Raw genomic sequence first — 21,109 nt, 5'->3', positions numbered from 1 at the left:
CAGTGATAGGAGACTATTTGACAGTGGGATGTGTGGTCAGTGATAGGAGACTATTTGACAGTGGGATGTGTCGTCAGTGAAAGGAGACTATTTGACAGTGGGATGTGTGGTCAGTGAAAGGAGACTATTTGACACTGGGATGTGTGGTCAGTGAAAGGAGACTATTTGACAGTGGGATGTGTGGTCAGTGAAAGCAGACTATTTGACAGTGGGATGTGTGGTCAGTGAAAGGAGACTATCTGACAATGGGATGTGTGGTCAGTGAAAGGAGTCTATCTGACAGTGGGATGTGTGGTCAGTGATAGGAGTCGATCTGACAGTGGTATGTGTGGTCAGTGATAGGAGTCGATCTGACAGTGGGATGTGTGGTCAGTGATAGAAGTCTATCTGACAGTGGGATGTGCGGTCAGTGATAGGAGTCTATCTGACAATGGGATGTGTGGTCAGTGATCGGTGACTATCTGACTGTGGGATGTGTGGTCAGTGATAGGAGACTATTTGACAGTGGGATGTGTGGTCAGTGATAGGAGACTATTTGACAGTGGGATGTGCGGTCAGTGAAAGGAGACTATTTGACAGTGGGATGTGTGGTCAGTGAAAGGAGACTATTTGACAGTGGGATGAGTGGTCAGTGATGGGAGACTATTTGACAGTGGGATGTGTGGTCAGTGATAGGAGACTATTTGACAGTGGGATGTGTGGTCAGTGATAGGAGACTATTTGACAGTGGGATGTGTGGTCAGTGATAGGAGACTATTTGACAGTGGGATGTGTGGTCAGTGAAAGGAGACTATTTGACAGTGGGATGTGTGGTCAGTGATAGGAGACTATTTGAAAGTGGGATGTGTTGTCAGTGAAAGGAGACTATTTGACAGTGGGATGTGTGGTCAGTGATAGGAGACTATTTGACTGTGGGATGTGTGGTCAGTGAAAGGAGACTATTTGACAGTGGGATGTGTGGTCAGTGAAAGGAGACTATTTGACAGTGGGATGTGTGGTCAGTGAAAGGAGACTATTTGACAGTGGGATGTGTGGTCAGTGAAAGGAGACTATTTGACAGTGGGAAGTGTGGTCAGTGAAAGCAGACTATTTGACAGTGGGATGTGTGGTCAGTGATAGGAGACTATTTGACAGTGGGATGTGTGGTCAGTGATAGGAGACTATTTGACAGTGGGATGTGTGGTCAGTGATAGGAGACTATTTGACAGTGGGATGTGCGGTCAGTGAAAGGAGACTATTTGACAGTGGGATGTGTGGTCAGTGAAAGGAGACTATTTGACAGTGGGATGTGTGGTCAGTGATGGGAGACTATTTGACAGTGGGATGTGTGGTCAGTGATAGGAGACTATTTGACAGTGGGATGTGTGGTCATTGATAGGAGACTATTTGACAGTGGGATGTGTGGTCAGTGATAGGAGACTATTTGACAGTGGGATGTGTGGTCAGTGAAAGGAGACTATTTGACAGTGGGATGTGTGGTCAGTGAAAGGAGACTATTTGACAGTGGGATGTGTGGTCAGTGATAGGAGACTATTTGACAGTGGGATATGTGGTCAGTGAAAGGAGACTATTTGACAGTGGGATGTGTGGTCAGTGATAGGAGACTATCTGACAATGGGATGTTTGGTCAGTGAAAGGAGACTATTTGACAGTGGGATGTGTGGTCAGTGATAGGAGACTATTTGACAGTGGGAAGTGTGGTCAGTGATAGGAGACTATTTGACAGTGGGATGTGTGGTCAGTGATAGGAGACTATTTGACAGTGGGATGTGTGGTCAGTGAAAGGAGACTATTTGACAGTGGGATGTGTGGTCAGTGATAGGAGACTATTTGACAGTGGGATATGTGGTCAGTGAAAGGAGACTATTTGACAGTGGGATGTGTGGTCAGTGATAGGAGACTATCTGACAATGGGATGTTTGGTCCGTGAAAGGAGACTATTTGACAGTGGGATGTGTGGTCAGTGATAGGAGACTATTTGACAGTGGGAAGTGTGGTCAGTGATAGGAGACTATTTGACAGTGGGATGTGTGGTCAGTGATAGGAGACTATTTGACAGTGGGAAGTGTGGTCAGTGATAGGAGACTATTTGACAGTGGGATGTGTGGTCAGTGATAGGAGACTATTTGACAGTGGGAAGTGTGGTCAGTGATAGGAGACTATTTGACAGTGGGATGTGTGGTCAGTGATAGGAGACTATTTGACAGTGGGAAGTGTGGTCAGTGATAGGAGACTATTTGACAGTGGGATGTGTGGTCAGTGATAGGAGACTATTTGACAGTGGGATGTGTCGTCAGTGAAAGGAGACTATTTGACAGTGGGATGTGTGGTCAGTGAAAGGAGACTATTTGACACTGGGATGTGTGGTCAGTGAAAGGAGACTATTTGACAGTGGGATGTGTGGTCAGTGAAAGCAGACTATTTGACAGTGGGATGTGTGGTCAGTGAAAGGAGACTATCTGACAATGGGATGTGTGGTCAGTGAAAGGAGTCTATCTGACAGTGGGATGTGTGGTCAGTGATAGGAGTCGATCTGACAGTGGTATGTGTGGTCAGTGATAGGAGTCGATCTGACAGTGGGATGTGTGGTCAGTGATAGAAGTCTATCTGACAGTGGGATGTGTGGTCAGTGATAGGAGTCTATCTGACAATGGGATGTGTGGTCAGTGATCGGTGACTATCTGACTGTGGGATGTGTGGTCAGTGATAGGAGACTATCTGACAGTGGGATGTGTGGTCAGTGATAGGTGACTATCTGACTGTGGGATGTGTGGTCAGTGATAGGAGACTATCTGACAGTGGGATGTGTGGTCAGTGATAGGTGACTATTTGACAGTGGAATGTGTCGTCAGTGAGAGGAGTCTATCTGACAGTGGAATGCGTGGTCAGTAATAGGAGTCGATCTGACAGTGGGATGTGTGGTCACTGATAGGAGACTATCTGACAGTGGGATGTGTGGTCAGTGATAGGAGTCTATCTGACAGTGGAATGTGTGGTCAGTGATAGGAGACTATATGACAGTGGGATGTGTGGTCAGTGATAGGAGACTATTTGACAGTGGTATGTGTGGTCAGTGAGAGGTGTCTATCTGACAGTGGGATGTGTGGTCAGTGATAGGTGACTATTTGACAGTGGGATGTGTGGTCAGTGAGAGGTGTCTATCTGACAGTGGGATGTGTGGTCAGTGATAGGAGACTATTTGACAATGGGTTGTGTGGTCAGTGATACGAGACTATTTGACAGTGGAATGCGTGGTCAGTGACAGTAGAATATCTGACAGTGGGATGTGTGGACAGTGATGGGAGACGATCTGACAGTGGGATGTGTGGTCAGTGATAGGAGACTATCTGACAGTGGGATGTGTGGTCAGTGATCGGAGACTATCTGACAATGGGATGTGTGGTCAGTGATAGGAGTCGATCTGACAGTGGGATGTGTCGTCTGTTAAAGAGTCTATCTGGCAGTGGGATGTGTGGTCAGTGATAGGAGACTATCTGGCAGTGGGATGTATGGTCAGTGATCGGAGACTATCTGACAGTGGGATGTGTGGTCAGTGATCGGTGACTATCTGACAGTGGGATGTGTGGTCAGTGATCGGAGACTATCTGACAGTGATATGTGTCGTCTGTTAAAGAGTCTATCTGGCAGTGGGATGTGTGGTCAGTGATAGGAGACTATCTGGCAGTGGGATGTATGGTCAGTGATCGGAGACTATCTGACAGTGGGATGTGTGGTCAGTGATAGGAGACTATCTGGCAGTGGGATGTATGGTCAGTGATCGGAGACTATCTGACAGTGGGATGTGTGGTCAGTGATAGGAGACTATCTGACTGTGGGATGTGGGGTCAGTGATAGTAGAATATCTGACAGTGCGATGTGTGGTCAGTGATAGGAGTCTATCTGACTGTGGGATGTGGGGTCAGTGATAGTAGAATATCTGACAATGCGATGTGTGGTCAGTGATAGGAGACTATCTGACAGTGGGATGTGTGGTCAGTGATAGGAGACTATCTGGCAGTGGGATGTGTGGTCAGTGATAGGAGTCTATCTGACAGTGGGATGTGGGGTCAGTGATAGTAGAATATCTGACAGTGCGATGTGTGGTCAGTGATAGGAGACTCTCTGACAGTGGGATGTGTGGTCAGTGATAGGAGTCTATCTGAAAGTGGGATGAGTGGTCAGTGATAGTAGAATATCTGACAGTGCGATGTGTGGTCAGTGATAGGAGACTCTCTGACAGTGGGATGTGTGGTCAGTGATAGGAGATTATCTGACAGTGGGATGTGGGGTCAGTGATAGTAGAATATCTGACAGTGGGATGTGTGGTCAGTGATAGGAGTCTATCTGGCAGTGGGATGTGTGGTCAGTGATAGGAAACTATCTGACAATGGGATGTGTGGTCAGTGATAGGAGTCTATCTGGCAGTGGGATGTGTGGTCAGTGATTGGAGTCTATCTGACAGTGGGATGTGGGGTCAGTGATAGGAGACTATCTGACAGTGGGATGTGGGGTCAGTGATAGGAGTCTATCTGGCAGTGGGATGTGTGGTCAGTGATTGGAGTCTATCTGACAGTGGGATGTGGGGTCAGTGATAGGAGACTATCTGACAGTGGGATGTGGGGTCAGTGATAGGAGTCTATCTGACAGTGGGATGTGGGGTCAGTGATCGGAGACTATCTGGCAGTGGGATGTGTGGTCAGTGATTGGAGTCTATCTGACAGTGGGATGTGGGGTCAGTGATAGGAGACTATCTGACAGTGGGATGTGGGGTCAGTGATAGGAGTCTATCTGACAGTGGGATGTGGGGTCAGTGATCGGAGACTATCTGACTGTGGGATGTGGGGTCAGTGATAGGAGTCTATCTGACAGTGGGATGTGTGGTCAGTGATCGGAGTCTATCTGACAGTGGGATGTGGGGTCAGTGATAGGAGACTATCTGACAGTGGGATGTGGGGTCAGTGATAGGAGTCTATCTGACAGTGGGATGTGGGGTCTGTGATAGGAGTCTATCTGGCAGTGGGATGTGTGGTCAGTGATAGGAGTCTATCTGACAGTGGGATGTGGGGTCAGTGATAGGAGATTATCTGACAGTGGGATGTGGGGTCAGTGATAGGAGTCTATCTGACAGTGGGATGTGGGGTCAGTGATCGGAGACTATCTGACAGTGGGATGTGTGGTCAGTGATACGTGACTATCTGACTGTGGGATGTGTGGTCAGTGATAGGTGACTATCTGACTGTGGGATGTGTGGTCAGTGATAGGAGACTATCTGACTGTGGGATGTGTGGTCAGTGATAGGAGACTATCTGACAGTGGGATGTGTGGTCAGTGATAGGAGTCTATCTGACAGTGGAATGCGTGGACAGCAATAGGAGACTATCTGACAGTGGGATGTGTGGTCAGTGATAGGAGTCTATCTGACAGTGGGATGTGTGGTCAGTGATAGGAGTCGATCTGACAGTGGTATGTGTGGTCAGTGATAGGAGTCGATCTGACAGTGGGATGTGTGGTCAGTGATAGGAGTCTATCTGACAATGGGATGTGTGGTCAGTGATCGGTGACTCTCTGACTGTGGGATGTGTGGTCAGTGATAGGAGACTATATGACAGTGGGATGTGTGGTCAGTGATAGGTGACTATCTGACTGTGGGATGTGTGGTCAGTGATAGGAGACTATCTGACAGTGGGATGTGTGGTCAGTGATAGGTGACTATTTGACAGTGGGATGTGTCGTCAGTGAGAGGAGTCTATCTGACAGTGGAATGCGTGGTCAGTAATAGGAGACTATCTGACAGGGGGATGTGTGGTCACTGATAGGAGACTATTTGACAGTGGGATGTGTGGTCAGTGATAGGAGACTATTTGACAGTGGGATGTGTGGTCAGTGATAGGAGTCGATCTGACAGTGGGATGTGTGGTCACTGATAGGAGTCTATCTGACAGTGGGATGTGTGGTCAGTGATAGGAGTCTATCTGACAATGGGATGTGTGGTCAGTGATAGGAGACTATTTGACAGTGGGATGTGTGGTCAGTGAAAGGAGACTATTTGACAGTGGGATGTGTGGTCAGTGATAGGAGACTATTTGACAGTGGGATGTGTGGTCAGTGATAGGAGACTATTTGACAGTGGGATGTGTGGTCCGTGAAAGGAGACTATTTGACAGTGGGATGTGTGGTCAGTGATAGGAGACTATTTGACAGTGGGAAGTGTGGTCAGTGATAGGAGACTATTTGACAGTGGGATGTGTGGTCAGTGATAGGAGACTATTTGACAGTGGGAAGTGTGGTCAGTGATAGGAGACTATTTGACAGTGGGATGTGTGGTCAGTGATAGGAGACTATTTGACAGTGGGAAGTGTGGTCAGTGATAGGAGACTATTTGACAGTGGGATGTGTGGTCAGTGATAGGAAACTATTTGACAGTGGGAAGTGTGGTCAGTGATAGGAGACTATTTGACAGTGGGATGTGTGGTCAGTGATAGGAGACTATTTGACAGTGGGATGTGTGGTCAGTGAAAGGAGACTATTTGACAGTGGGATGTGTGGTCAGTGAAAGGAGACTATTTGACATTGGGATGTGTGGTCAGTGAAAGGAGACTATTTGACAGTGGGATGTGTGGTCAGTGAAAGGAGACTATTTGACAGTGGGATGTGTGGTCAGTGAAAGGAGACTATTTGACAGTGGGATGTGTGGTCAGTGATAGAAGACTATTTGACAGTGGGATGTGTGGTCAGTGATAGGAGACTATTTGACAGTGGGATGTGTGGTCAGTGATAGGAGACTATTTGACAGTGGGATGTGCGGTCAGTGAAAGGAGACTATTTGACAGTGGGATGTGTGGTCAGTGAAAGGAGACTATTTGACAGTGGGATGAGTGGTCAGTGATGGGAGACTATTTGACAGTGGGATGTGTGGTCAGTGATAGGAGACTATTTGACAGTGGGATGTGTGGTCAGTGATAGGAGACTATTTGACAGTGGGATGTGTGGTCAGTGATAGGAGACTATTTGACAGTGGGATGTGTGGTCAGTGAAAGGAGACTATTTGACAGTGGGATGTGTGGTCAGTGATAGGAGACTATTTGACAGTGGGATGTGTTGTCAGTGAAAGGAGACTATTTGACAGTGGGATGTGTGATCAGTGATAGGAGACTATTTGACAGTGGGAGGTGTGGTCAGTGAAAGGAGACTATTTGACAGTGGGATGTGTGGTCAGTGAAAGGAGACTATTTGACAGTGGGATGTGTGGTCAGTGAAAGGAGACTATTTGACAGTGGGATGTGTGGTCAGTGAAAGGAGACTATTTGACAGTGGGATGTGTGGTCAGTGAAAGCAGACTATTTGACAGTGGGATGTGTGGTCAGTGATAGGAGACTATTTGACAGTGGGATGTGTGGTCAGTGATAGGAGACTATTTGACAGTGGGATGTGTGGTCAGTGATAGGAGACTATTTGACAGTGGGATGTGCGGTCAGTGAAAGGAGACTATTTGACAGTGGGATGTGTGGTCAGTGAAAGGAGACTATTTGACAGTGGGATGTGTGGTCAGTGATGGGAGACTATTTGACAGTGGGATGTGTGGTCAGTGATAGGAGACTATTTGACAGTGGGATGTGTGGTCATTGATAGGAGACTATTTGACAGTGGGATGTGTGGTCAGTGATAGGAGACTATTTGACAGTGGGATGTGTGGTCAGTGAAAGGAGACTATTTGACAGTGGGATGTGTGGTCAGTGAAAGGAGACTATTTGACAGTGGGATGTGTGGTCAGTGATAGGAGACTATTTGACAGTGGGATATGTGGTCAGTGAAAGGAGACTATTTGACAGTGGGATGTGTGGTCAGTGATAGGAGACTATCTGACAATGGGATGTTTGGTCAGTGAAAGGAGACTATTTGACAGTGGGATGTGTGGTCAGTGATAGGAGACTATTTGACAGTGGGATGTGTGGTCCGTGAAAGGAGACTATTTGACAGTGGGATGTGTGGTCAGTGATAGGAGACTATTTGACAGTGGGAAGTGTGGTCAGTGATAGGAGACTATTTGACAGTGGGATGTGTGGTCAGTGATAGGAGACTATTTGACAGTGGGAAGTGTGGTCAGTGATAGGAGACTATTTGACAGTGGGATGTGTGGTCAGTGATAGGAGACTATTTGACAGTGGGAAGTGTGGTCAGTGATAGGAGACTATTTGACAGTGGGATGTGTGGTCAGTGATAGGAGACTATTTGACAGTGGGAAGTGTGGTCAGTGATAGGAGACTATTTGACAGTGGGATGTGTGGTCAGTGATAGGAGACTATTTGACAGTGGGATGTGTCGTCAGTGAAAGGAGACTATTTGACAGTGGGATGTGTGGTCAGTGAAAGGAGACTATTTGACACTGGGATGTGTGGTCAGTGAAAGGAGACTATTTGACAGTGGGATGTGTGGTCAGTGAAAGCAGACTATTTGACAGTGGGATGTGTGGTCAGTGAAAGGAGACTATCTGACAATGGGATGTGTGGTCAGTGAAAGGAGTCTATCTGACAGTGGGATGTGTGGTCAGTGATAGGAGTCGATCTGACAGTGGTATGTGTGGTCAGTGATAGGAGTCGATCTGACAGTGGGATGTGTGGTCAGTGATAGAAGTCTATCTGACAGTGGGATGTGTGGTCAGTGATAGGAGTCTATCTGACAATGGGATGTGTGGTCAGTGATCGGTGACTATCTGACTGTGGGATGTGTGGTCAGTGATAGGAGACTATCTGACAGTGGGATGTGTGGTCAGTGATAGGTGACTATCTGACTGTGGGATGTGTGGTCAGTGATAGGAGACTATCTGACAGTGGGATGTGTGGTCAGTGATAGGTGACTATTTGACAGTGGAATGTGTCGTCAGTGAGAGGAGTCTATCTGACAGTGGAATGCGTGGTCAGTAATAGGAGTCGATCTGACAGTGGGATGTGTGGTCACTGATAGGAGACTATCTGACAGTGGGATGTGTGGTCAGTGATAGGAGTCTATCTGACAGTGGAATGTGTGGTCAGTGATAGGAGACTATTTGACAGTGGGATGTGTGGTCAGTGATAGGAGACTATTTGACAGTGGGATGTGTGGTCAGTGAAAGGCGTCTGTTTGACAGTGGGATGTGTGGTCAGTGATAGGAGACTATTTGACAGTGGGATGTGTGGTCACTGATAGGAGTCTATCTGACAGTGGGATGTGTGGTCAGTGAGAGGAGTCTATCTGACAGTGGGATGTGTGGTCAGTGATAGGAGACTATTTGACAGTGGGATGTGTGGTCAGTGATAGGAGACTATTTGACAGTGGGATGTGTGGTCAGTGAAATGAGACTGTTTGACACTGGGATGTGTGGTCAGTGATAGGAGACTATTTGACAGTGGGACGTGTGGTCAGTGATAGGAGACTATTTGACAGTGGGATGTGTGGTCAGTGAAAGGAGACTATTTGAGAGTGGGATGTGTGGTCAGTGATAGGAGACTATTTGACAGTGGGATGTGTGGTCAGTGATAGGAGACTATTTGACAGTGGGATGTGTGGTCCGTGAAAGGAGACTATTTGACAGTGGGATGTGTGGTCAGTGATAGGAGACTATTTGACAGTGGGAAGTGTGGTCAGTGACAGGAGACTATTTGACAGTGGGATGTATGGTCAGTGATAGGAGACTATTTGACAGTGGGAAGTGTGGTCAGTGATAGGAGACTATTTGACAGTGGGATGTGTGGTCAGTGATAGGAGACTATTTGACAGTGGGATGTGTGGTCAGTGATAGGAGACTATTTGACAGTGGGAAGTGTGGTCAGTGATAGGAGACTATTTGACAGTGGGATGTGTGGTCAGTGATAGGAGACTATTTGACAGTGGGATGTGTGGTCAGTGAAAGGAGACTATTTGACAGTGGGATGTGTGGTCAGTGAAAGGAGACTATTTGACAGTGGGATGTGTGGTCAGTGAAAGGAGACTATTTGACAGTGGGATGTGTGGTCAGTGAAAGGAGACTATTTGACAGTGGGATGTGTGGTCAGTGAAAGGAGACTATTTGACAGTGGAATGTGTGGTCAGTGAAAGGAGACTATTTGACAGTGGGATGTGTGGTCAGTGAAAGGAGACTATTTGACAGTGGGATGTGTGGTCAGTGAAAGCAGACTATTTGACAGTGGGATGTGTGGTCAGTGATAGGAGACTATTTGACAGTGGGATGTGTGGTCAGTGATAGGAGACTATTTGACAGTGGGATGTGTGGTCAGTGATGGGAGACTATTTGACAGTGGGATGTGTGGTCAGTGATAGGAGACTATTTGACAGTGGGATGTGTGGTCAGTGATAGGAGACTATTTGACAGTGGGATGTGTGGTCAGTGATAGGAGACTATTTGACAGTGGGATGTGTGGTCAGTGAAAGGAGACTATTTGACAGTGGGATGTGTGGTCAGTGAAAGGAGACTATTTGACAGTGGGATGTGTGGTCAGTGATAGGAGACTATTTGACAGTGGGATGTGTTGTCAGTGAAAGGAGACTATTTGACAGTGGGATGTGTGGTCAGTGAAAGGAGACTATTTGACAGTGGGATGTGTGGTCAGTGATAGGAGACTATTTGACAGTGGGATGTGTGGTCAGTGAAAGGAGACTATTTGACAGTGGGATGTGTGGTCAGTGAAAGGAGACTATTTGACACTGGGACGTGTGGTCAGTGAAAGGAGACTATTTGACAGTGGGATGTGTGGTCAGTGAAAGGAGACTATTTGACAGTGGGATGTGTGGTCAGTGAAAGGAGACTATTTGACAGTGGGATGTGTGGTCAGTGATAGCAGACTATTTGACAGTGGGATATGTGGTCAGTGAAAGGAGACTATTTGACAGTGGGATGTGTGGTCAGTGATAGGAGACTATCTGACAATGGGATGTGTGGTCAGTGAAAGGAGACTATTTGACAGTGGGATGTGTGTTCAGTGATAGGAGACTATTTGACAGTGGGATGTGTGGTCAGTGATGGGAGACTATTTGACAGTGGGAAGTGTGGTCAGTGATAGGAGACTATTTGACAGTGGGATGTGTGGTCAGTGATAGGAGACTATTTGACAGTGGGAAGTGTGGTCAGTGATAGGAGACTATTTGACAGTGGGATGTGTGGTCAGTGATAGGAGACTATTTGACAGTGGGAAGTGTGGTCAGTGAGAGGAGACTATTTGACAGTGGGATGTGTGGTCAGTGATAGGAGACTATTTGACAGTGGGAAGTGTGGTCAGTGATAGGAGACTATTTGACAGTGGGATGTGTGGTCAGTGATAGGAGACTATTTGACAGTGGGAAGTGTGGTCAGTGATAGGAGACTATTTGACAGTGGGATGTGTGGTCAGTGATAGGAGACTATTTGACAGTGGGATGTGTCGTCAGTGAAAGGAGACTATTTGACAGTGGGATGTGTGGTCAGTGAAAGGAGACTATTTGATACTGGGATGTGTGGTCAGTGAAAGGAGACTATTTGACAGTGGGATGTGTGGTCAGTGAAAGCAGACTATTTGACAGTGGGATGTGTGGTCAGTGAAAGGAGACTATCTGACAATGGGATGTGTGGTCAGTGAAAGGAGTCTATCTGACAGTGGGATGTGTGGTCAGTGATAGGAGTCGATCTGACAGTGGTATGTGTGGTCAGTGATAGGAGTCAATCTGACAGTGGGATGTGTGGTCAGTGATAGAAGTCTATCTGACAGTGGGATGTGTGGTCAGTGATAGGTGACTATTTGACAGTGGAATGTGTCGTCAGTGAGAGGAGTCTATCTGACAGTGGAATGCGTGGTCAGTAATAGGAGTCGATCTGACAGTGGGATGTGTGGTCACTGATAGGAGTCTATCTGACAGTGGGATGTGTGGTCAGTGATAGGAGTCTATCTGACAGTGGGATGTGTGGTCAGTGATAGGAGACTATTTGACAGTGGGATGTGTGGTCAGTGATAGGAGACTATTTGACAGTGGGATGTGTGGTCAGTGAAAGGCGTCTGTTTGACAGTGGGATGTGTGGTCAGTGATAGGAGACTATTTGACAGTGGGATGTGTGGTCACTGATAGGAGTCTATCTGACAGTGGGATGTGTGGTCAGTGATAGGAGTCTATCTGACAATGGGATGTGTGGTCAGTGATAGGAGACTATTTGACAGTGGGATGTGTGGTCAGTGATAGGAGACTATTTGACAGTGGGATGTGTGGTCAGTGAAAGGAGACTGTTTGACAGTGGGATGTGTGGTCAGTGATAGGAGACTATTTGACAGTGGGACGTGTGGTCAGTGATAGGAGACTATTTGACAGTGGGATGTGTGGTCAGTGAAAGGAGACTATTTGACAGTGGGATGTGTGGTCAGTGATAGGAGACTATTTGACAGTGGGATGTGTGGTCAGTGATAGGAGACTATTTGACAGTGGGATGTGTGGTCCGTGAAAGGAGACTATTTGACAGTGGGATGTGTGGTCAGTGATAGGAGACTATTTGACAGTGGGAAGTGTGGTCAGTGACAGGAGACTATTTGACAGTGGGATGTGTGGTCAGTGATAGGAGACTATTTGACAGTGGAAAGTGTGGTCAGTGATAGGAGACTATTTGACAGTGGGATGTGTGGTCAGTGATAGGAGACTATTTGACAGTGGGATGTGTGGTCAGTGATAGGAGAGTATTTGACAGTGGGAAGTGTGGTCAGTGATAGGAGACTATTTGACAGTGGGATGTGTGGTCAGTGATAGGAGACTATTTGACAGTGGGATGTGTGGTCAGTGAAAGGAGACTATTTGACAGTGGGATGTGTGGTCAGTGAAAGGAGACTATTTGACAGTGGGATGTGTGGTCAGTGAAAGGAGACTATTTGACAGTGGGATGTGTGGTCAGTGAAAGGAGACTATTTGACAGTGGGATGTGTGGTCAGTGAAAGGAGACTATTTGACAGTGGGATGTGTGGTCAGTGAAAGCAGACTATTTGACAGTGGGATGTGTGGTCAGTGATAGGAGACTATTTGACAGTGGGATGTGTGGTCAGTGACAGGAGACTATTTGACAGTGGGATGTGTGGTCAGTGATGGGAGACTATTTGACAGTGGGATGTGTGGTCAGTGATAGGAGACTATTTGACAGTGGGATGTGTGGTCAGTGATAGGAGACTATTTGACAGTGGGATGTGTGGTCAGTGATAGGAGACTATTTGACAGTGGGATGTGTGGTCAGTGAAAGGAGACTATTTGACAGTGGGATGTGTGGTCAGTGAAAGGAGACTATTTGACAGTGGGATGTGTGGTCAGTGATAGGAGACTATTTGACAGTGGGATGTGTGGTCAGTGAAAGGAGACTATTTGACAGTGGGATGTGTGGTCAGTGATAGGAGACTATTTGACAGTGGGATGTGTGGTCAGTGAAAGGAGACTATTTGACAGTGGGATGTGTGGTCAGTGAAAGGAGACTATTTGACACTGGGATGTGTGGTCAGTGAAAGGAGACTATTTGACAGTGGGATGTGTGGTCAGTGAAAGGAGACTATTTGACAGTGGGATGTGTGGTCAGTGAAAGGAGACTATTTGACAGTGGGATGTGTGGTCAGTGAAAGGAGACTATTTGACAGTGGGATGTGTGGTCAGTGAAAGGAGACTATTTGACAGTGGGATGTGTGGTCAGTGATAGGAGACTATTTGACAGTGGGATGTGTGGTCAGTGAAAGGAGACTATTTGACAGTGGGATGTGTGGTCAGTGAAAGGAGACTATTTGACACTGGGATGTGTGGTCAGTGAAAGGAGACTATTTGACAGTGGGATGTGTGGTCAGTGAAAGGAGACTATTTGACAGTGGGATGTGTGGTCAGTGAAAGGAGACTATTTGACAGTGGGATGTGTGGTCAGTGATAGCAGACTATTTGACAGTGGGATATGTGGTCAGTGAAAGGAGACTATTTGACAGTGGGATGTGTGGTCAGTGATAGGAGACTATCTGACAATGGGATGTGTGGTCAGTGAAAGGAGACTATTTGACAGTGGGATATGTGGTCAGTGAAAGGAGACTATTTGACAGTGGGATGTGTGGTCAGTGATAGGAGACTATCTGACAATGGGATGTGTGTTCAGTGATAGGAGACTATTTGACAGTGGGATGTGTGGTCAGTGATGGGAGACTATTTGGCAGTGGGATGTGTGTTCAGTGATCGGAAACTATTTGACAGTGGGATGTGTGGTCAGTGATAGGAGACTATTTGACAGTGGGAAGTGTGGTCAGTGACTGGAGACTATTTGACAGTGGGATGTGTGGTCAGTGATAGGAGACTATTTGACAGTGGGAAGTGTGGTCAGTGATAGGAGACTATTTGACAGTGGGACGTGTGGTCAGTGATAGGAGACTATTTGACAGTGGGATGTGTGGTCAGTGAAAGGAGACTATTTGACAGTGGGATGTGTGGTCAGTGATAGGAGACTATTTGACAGTGGGATGTGTGGTCAGTGATAGGAGACTATTTGACAGTGGGATGTGTGGTCCGTGAAAGGAGACTATTTGACAGTGGGATGTGTGGTCAGTGAAAGGAGACTATTTGACAGTGGGATGTGTGGTCAGTGAAAGCAGACTATTTGACAGTGGGATGTGTGGTCAGTGAAAGGGGACTATTTGACAGTGGGATGTGTGTTCAGTGATCGGAAACTATTTGACAGTGGGATGTGTGGTCAGTGATAGGAGACTATTTGACAGTGGGAAGTGTGGTCAGTGACAGGAGACTATTTGACAGTGGGATGTGTGGTCAGTGAAAGGAGACTATTTGACAGTGGGAAGTGTGGTCAGTGATAGGAGACTATTTGACAGTGGGATGTGTGGTCAGTGATAGGAGACTATTTGACAGTGGGATGTGTGGTCAGTGATAGGAGACTATTTGACAGTGGGAAGTGTGGTCAGTGATAGGAGACTATTTGACAGTGGGATGTGTGGTCAGTGATAGGAGACTATTTGACAGTGGGATGTGTGGTCAGTGAAAGGAGACTATTTGACAGTGGGATGTGTGGTCAGTGAAAGGAGACTATTTGACAGTGGGATGTGTGGTCAGTGAAAGGAGACTATTTGACAGTGGGATGTGTGGTCAGTGAAAGGAGACTATTTGACAGTGGGATGTGTGGTCAGTGAAAGGAGACTATTTGACAGTGGGATGTGTGGTCAGTGAAAGCAGACTATTTGACAGTGGGATGTGTGGTCAGTGATAGCAGACTATTTGACAGTGGGATATGTGGTCAGTGAAAGGAGACTATTTGACAGTGGGATGTGTGGTCAGTGATAGGAGACTATCTGACAATGGGATGTGTGGTCAGTGAAAGGAGACTATTTGACAGTGGGATGTGTGTTCAGTGATAGGAGACTATTTGACAGTGGGATGTGTGGTCAGTGATGGGAGACTATTTGACAGTGGGATGTGTGTTCAGTGATCGGAAACTATTTGACAGTGGGATGTGTGGTCAGTGAAAGGAGACTATCTGACAGTGGGATGTGTGGTCAGTGATAGGTGACTATCTGACTGTGGGATGTGTGGTCAGTGATAGGAGACGATCAGACAGTGGGATGTGTGGTCAGTGATCGGTGACTATCTGACTGTGGGATGTGTGGTCAGTGATAGGAGACTATCTGACTGTGGGATGTGTGGTCAGTGATAGGAGACTATCTGACAGTGGGATGTGTGGTCAGTGATCGGAGACTATCTGACAGTGGGATGTGTGGTCAGTGATAGGTGACAATCTGACAGTGGGATGTGTGGTCAGTGATAGGTGACTATCTGACTGTGGGATGTGTGGTCAGTGATGGGAGACTATCTGACTGTGGGATGTGTGGTCAGTGATAGGAGACGATCTGACAGTGGGATGTGTGGTCAGTGATAGGTGACTATCTGACTGTGGGATGTGTGGTCAGTGATAGGAGACTATCTGACTGTGGGATGTGTGGTCAGTGATGGGAGACTATCTGACTGTGGGATGTGTGGTCAGTGATAGGAGACTATCTGACAGTGGGATGTGTGGTCAGTGATAGGAGTCTATCTGACAGTGGAATGCGTGGACAGCAATAGGAGACTATCTGACAGTGGGATGTGTGGTCAGTGATAGGAGTCTATCTGACAGTGGGATGTGTGGTCAGTGATAGGAGTCGATCTGACAGTGGTATGTGTGGTCAGTGATGGGAGTCGATCTGACAGTGGGATGTGTGGTCAGTGATAGGAGTCTATCTGACAATGGGATGTGTGGTCAGTGATCGGTGACTATCTGACTGTGGGATGTGTGGTCAGTGATAGGAGACTATCTGACAGTGGGATGTGTGGTCAGTGATAGGTGACTATCTGACTGTGGGATGTGTGGTCAGTGATAGGAGACTATCTGACAGTGGGATGTGTGGTCAGTGATAGGTGACTATTTGACAGTGGGATGTGTCGTCAGTGAGAGGAGTCTATCTGACAGTGGAATGCATGGTCAGTAATAGGAGACTATCTGACAGGGGGATGTGTGGTCACTGATAGGAGACTATTTGACAGTGGGATGTGTGGTCAGTGATAGGAGTCAATCTGACAGTGGGATGTGCGGTCACTGATAGGAGTCTATCTGAGAGTGGGATGTGTGGTCAGTGATAGGAGTCTATCTGACAATGGGATGTGTGGTCAGTGATAGGAGACTATTTGACAGTGGGATGTGTGGTCAGTGAAAGGAGACTATTTGACAGTGGGATGTGTGGTCAGTGATAGGAGACTATTTGACAGTGGGATGTGTGGTCAGTGATAGGAGACTATTTGACAGTGGGAAGTGTGGTCAGTGATAGGAGACTATTTGACAGTGGGATGTGTGGTCAGTGATAGGAGACTATTTGACAGTGGGAAGTGTGGTCAGTGATAGGAGACTATTTGACAGTGGGATGTGTGGTCAGTGATAGGAGACTATTTGACAGTGGGAAGTGTGGTCAGTGATAGGAGACTATTTGACAGTGGGATGTGTGGTCAGTGATAGGAAACTATTTGACAGTGGGAAGTGTGGTCAGTGATAGGAGACTATTTGACAGTGGGATGTGTGGTCAGTGATAGGAGACTATTTGACAGTGGGATGTGTGGTCAGTGAAAGGAGACTATTTGACAGTGGGATGTGTGGTCAGTGAAAGGAGACTATTTGACAGTGGGATGTGTGGTCAGTGAAAGGAGACTATTTGACAGTGGGATGTGTGGTCAGTGAAAGGATTCTATTTGACAGTGGGATGTGTGGTCAGTGAAAGGAGACTATTTGACAGTGGGATGTGTGGTCAGTGATAGGAGACTATTTGACAGTGGGATGTGTGGTCAGTGATAGGAGACTATTTGACAGTGGGATGTGTGGTCAGTGATAGGAGACTATTTGACAGTGGGATGTGCGGTCAGTGAAAGGAGACTATTTGACAGTGGGATGTGTGGTCAGTGAAAGGAGACTATTTGACAGTGGGATGTGTGGTCAGTGATGGGAGACTATTTGACAGAGGGATGTGTGGTCAGTGATAGGAGACTATTTGACAGTGGGATGTGTGGTCAGTGATCGGAGACTATTTGACAGTGGGATGTGTGGTCAGTGATAGGAGACTATTTCACAGTGGGATGTCTGGTCAGTGAAAGGAGACTATTTGACAGTGGGATGTGTGGTCAGTGAAAGGAGACTATTTGACAGTGGGCTGTGTGGTCAGTGATAGGAGACTAATTGACAGTGGGATGTGTGGTCAGTGAAAGGAGACTATTTGACAGTGGGATGTGTGGTCAGTGAAAGGAGACTATCTGACAGTGGGATGAGTGGTCAGTGATAAGAGACTATTTGACAGTGGGATGTGTGGTCAGTGAAAGGAGACTATTTGACAGTGGGATGTGTGGTCAGTGATAGGAGACTATTTGACAGTGGGATGTGTGGTCAGTGAAAGGAGACTATTTGACAGTGGGATGTGTGGTCAGTGAAAGGAGACTATTTGACAGTGGGATGTGTGGTCAGTGAAAGGAGACTATTTGACAGTGGGATGTGTGGTCAGTGATAGGAGACTATTTGACAGTGGGATGTGTGGTCAGTGATAGGAGACTATTTGACAGTGGGATGTGTGGTCAGTGATGGGAGACTATTTGACAGTGGGATGTGTGGTCAGTGATAGGAGACTATTTGACAGTGGGATGTGTGGTCAGTGATAGGAGACTATTTGACAGTGGGATGTGTGGTCAGTGATAGGAGACTATTTGACAGTGGGATGTGTGGTCAGTGATAGGAGACTATTTGACAGTGGGATGTGTGGTCAGTGATAGGAGACTATTTGACAGTGGGATGTGTGGTCCGTGAAAGGAGACTATTTGACAGTGGGATGTGTGGTCAGTGAAAGGAGACTATCTGACAGTGGGATGAGTGGTCAGTGATAAGAGACTATTTGACAGTGGGATGTGTGGTCAGTGAAAGGAGACTATTTGACAGTGGGATGTGTGGTCAGTGATAGGAGACTATTTGACAGTGGGATGTGTGGTCAGTGAAAGGAGACTATTTGACAGTGGGATGTGTGGTCAGTGAAAGGAGACTATTTGACAGTGGGATGTGTGGTCAGTGAAAGGAGACTATTTGACAGTGGGATGTGTGGTCAGTGATAGGAGACTATTTGACAGTGGGATGTGTGGTCAGTGATAGGAGACTATTTGACAGTGGGATGTGTGGTCAGTGATGGGAGACTATTTGACAGTGGGATGTGTGGTCAGTGATAGGAGACTATTTGACAGTGGGATGTGTGGTCAGTGATAGGAGACTATTTGACAGTGGGATGTGTGGTCAGTGATAGGAGACTATTTGACAGTGGGATGTGTGGTCAGTGATAGGAGACTATTTGACAGTGGGATGTGTGGTCAGTGATAGGAGACTATTTGACAGTGGGATGTGTGGTCCGTGAAAGGAGACTATTTGACAGTGGGATGTGTGGTCAGTGATAGGAGACTATTTGACAGTGGGAAGTGTGGTCAGTGACAGGAGACTATTTGACAGTGGGATGTGTGGTCAGTGATAGGAGACTATTTGACAGTGGGATGTGTGGTCAGTGAAAGGAGACTATTTGACAGTGGGATGTGTGGTCAGTGAAAGGAGACTATTTGACAGTGGGATGTGTGGTCAGTGAAAGGGGACTATTTGACAGTGGGATGTGTGGTCAGTGATAGGAGACTATTTGACAGTGGGATGTGTGTTCAGTGATCGGAAACTATTTGACAGTGGGATGTGTGGTCAGTGATAGGAGACTATTTGACAGTGGGAAGTGTGGTCAGTGACAGGAGACTATTTGACAGTGGGATGTGTGGTCAGTGAAAGGAGACTATTTGACAGTGGGAAGTGTGGTCAGTGATAGGAGACTATTTGACAGTGGGATGTGTGGTCAGTGATAGGAGACTATTTGACAGTGGGATGTGTGGTCAGTGATAGGAGACTATTTGACAGTGGGAAGTGTGGTCAGTGATAGGAGACTATTTGACAGTGGGATGTGTGGTCAGTGATAGGAGACTATTTGACAGTGGGATGTGTGGTCAGTGAAAGGAGACTATTTGACAGTGGGATGTGTGGTCAGTGAAAGGAGACTATTTGACAGTGGGATGTGTGGTCAGTGAAAGGAGACTATTTGACAGTGGGATGTGTGGTCAGTGAAAGGAGACTATTTGACAGTGGGATGTGTGGTCAGTGAAAGGAGACTATTTGACAGTGGGATGTGTGGTCAGTGAAAGCAGACTATTTGACAGTGGGATGTGTGGTCAGTGATAGGAGACTATTTGACAGTGGGATGTGTGGTCAGTGATAGGAGACTATTTGACAGTGGGATGTGTGGTCAGTGATGGGAGACTATTTGATAGTGGGATGTGTGGTCAGTGATAGGAGACTATTTGACAGTGGGATGTGTGGTCAGTGATAGGAGACTATTTGACAGTGGGATGTGTGGTCAGTGATAGGAGACTATTTGACAGTGGGATGTGTGGTCAGTGAAAGGAGACTATTTGACAGTGGGATGTGTGGTCAGTGAAAGGAGACTATTTGACAGTGGGATGTGTGGTCAGTGATAGGAGACTATTTGACAGTGGGATGTGTTGTCAGTGAAAGGAGACTATTTGACAGTGGGATGTGTGGTCAGTGAAAGGAGACTATTTGACAGTGGGATGTGTGGTCAGTGATAGGAGACTATTTGACAGTGGGATGTGTGGTCAGTGAAAGGAGACTATTTGACAGTGGGATGTGTGGTCAGTGAAAGGAGACTATTTGACACTGGGATGTGTGGTCAGTGAAAGGAGACTATTTGACAGTGGGATGTTTGGTCAGTGAAAGGAGACTATTTGACAGTGGGATGTGTGGTCAGTGAAAGGAGACTATTTGACAGTGGGATGTGTGGTCAGTGATAGCAGACTATTTGACAGTGGGATATGTGGTCAGTGAAAGGAGACTATTTGACAGTGGGATGTGTGGTCAGTGATAGGAGACTATCTGACAATGGGATGTGTGGTCAGTGAAAGGAGACTATTTGACAGTGGGATGTCTGTTCAGTGATAGGAGACTATTTGACAGTGGGATGTGTGGTCAGTGATGGGAGACTATTTGACAGTGGGATGTGTGTTCAGTGATCGGAAACTATTTGACAGTGGGATGTGTGGTCAGTGAAAGGAGACTATCTGACAGTGGGATGTGTGGTCAGTGATAGGTGACTATCTGACTGTGGGATGTGTGGTCAGTGATAGGAGACGATCAGACAGTGGGATGTGTGGTCAGTGATCGGTGACTATCTGACTGTGGGATGTGTGGTCAGTGATAGGAGACTATCTGACTGTGGGATGTGTGGTCAGTGATAGGAGACTATCTGACAGTGGGATGTGTGGTCAGTGATCGGAGACTATCTGACAGTGGGATGTGTGGTCAGTGATAGGTGACAATCTGACAGTGGGATGTGTGGTCAGTGATAGGTGACTATCTGACTGTGGGATGTGTGGTCAGTGATGGGAGACTATCTGACTGTGGGATGTGTGGTCAGTGATAGGAGACGATCTGACAGTGGGATGTGTGGTCAGTGATAGGTGACTATCTGACTGTGGGATGTGTGGTCAGTGATAGGAGACTATCTGA

Source organism: Heterodontus francisci, chromosome 16, assembly GCF_036365525.1.
Source record: "Heterodontus francisci isolate sHetFra1 chromosome 16, sHetFra1.hap1, whole genome shotgun sequence".
Lineage (NCBI taxonomy): Eukaryota > Metazoa > Chordata > Chondrichthyes > Heterodontiformes > Heterodontidae > Heterodontus > Heterodontus francisci.
Note: the sequence above shows the minus strand (reverse complement) of the source record.